Below are 1,537 nucleotides of genomic sequence, written 5' to 3' on the forward strand. Positions count from 1 at the left end.
TTCGAATCTTCACTGAGTACGAAAATATTTCAGGTGCTGGCGCTCAATTTTTCAAAATGTCGTTATTTGTTCATTGGTTCCCCACAGACACGCCTAAATCCCCTTTTCCGTCTTCAAAAGAGCGATTCTATTCGTATTTTAGACCTATGAGGGCATATCTGACTCTGTGTGGCTTTCAATTCTTGAAGATGTAAGGCGAAATATCCAGGATGTTCAAGGGTATGATTTACCCCTATTACAAAGAAGGTACTTAGCACAGTCTGTATTATCCGGCCATGTGTAGTACATTTGTCACGTTGTACAGCCGCCATTACGGGTTGCTATAGATCATTGCAGTCCCTTCTTGATTCCTTCTTCTGGTCGTGCAGTACAGAACTGGTCGGTCGCGCGGCGCTTGGGCAACCACGCTCTCGCGGTGGGTTCGCGTTCCCATCCATGTCTGTCCGCAGCCAGTTACTCGCTCTGCGATTTCTGCTTCGCCTATTACACGGTGATCACTGTCCCGCACGTGAACTCGCCTGCTATTTCCTTGGAACAAAAATTCGTTACATGTTATACCGGGCGTAACATGTAAATCGCGGGCCACGAGTGTTAAACGCACCTGCATTTTACTCTACGGCCGTGGCATTTTGTCGCCACGTACAACAGGTATGTCCTGATGTAGACGTCCTCGAAAACCGTGTTGTAGATACAATGTCAGCCTTACTGCTTCCTCTGGTTCCCCCAGCGCGCCCCGCACGTTCCGATAATGTGTCGTGGGGTGCGATTACGGCGTCCTTTGTGCCTGGCCATCTACGCGACCTCATGTGGCGTCTAGGGTGGCAAGTGCTCCCAACGCGCGACAGATTAGAGCGGTGGGGTACGGTCCCATCTTCGTTGTGTCCCAATTGCCCCCTTCACGAATCTAACAAGCATGTGCTCCTGCAATGCGTCGTTGCTAGGGTATTTTGGAGGGCCGTGCATGCTGGTTTCCGTGGCCTTGGAGTTAACCGCTTTATTACGTCTGGTCGGTGCTCACGTGACCACTTCGCACGACTTTTGATTGCTGCGGGGGCCTTTTGTTTATTGCGTAACCGCTGCGAGGAAGTCGCCACGGGACATCGCCGCCGCGCTCTGTTTCCACTTCTGGAGAGGCTCTATACTCTGAGCTACTGTCATTTCTGTCAGAGTAGTTGTTCTTCCTTGGGGAAGAGGAATTCCTTCGATAGTGGTCATGCCGTTTCCTGTCGGTGGCTGATGGACGCGTATGGCTTATATTCCGACCAGCCTGGTTCTTGTAGCCAGGCCATCGAAAGTATTCATTGATTATACATATTATGTATGCGTGCCCGCGATTTCTGTATGTGCGTGATCTTGTACGCGTAATCATTTTTTTGTAAATACACGTCTCATAGCATCACTACAAAATTTGTGTAAAGTGCCTCTGTCACATCATCATTGTTCATAACCGTTGTGAACACCGTATATATTCAACATCATTTTATATAATGTGACAACTAGTTTACGTGTAACTGTGCGTCTCTCTTTCTGTATTGCT

General features: G+C 48.6%; 1 pseudogene; it reads left to right on the forward strand.

Annotated features, from left to right (window-relative positions):
• The first annotated feature begins 577 nt into the window (after positions 1-577).
• Positions 578-1,280, forward strand: LOC125946840 (uncharacterized; annotated as a pseudogene).
• The last annotated feature ends 257 nt before the right edge of the window (positions 1,281-1,537 follow it).

Source organism: Dermacentor silvarum, chromosome 7 (genome assembly GCF_013339745.2).
Source record: "Dermacentor silvarum isolate Dsil-2018 chromosome 7, BIME_Dsil_1.4, whole genome shotgun sequence".
NCBI classification, from domain to species: domain Eukaryota; kingdom Metazoa; phylum Arthropoda; class Arachnida; order Ixodida; family Ixodidae; genus Dermacentor; species Dermacentor silvarum.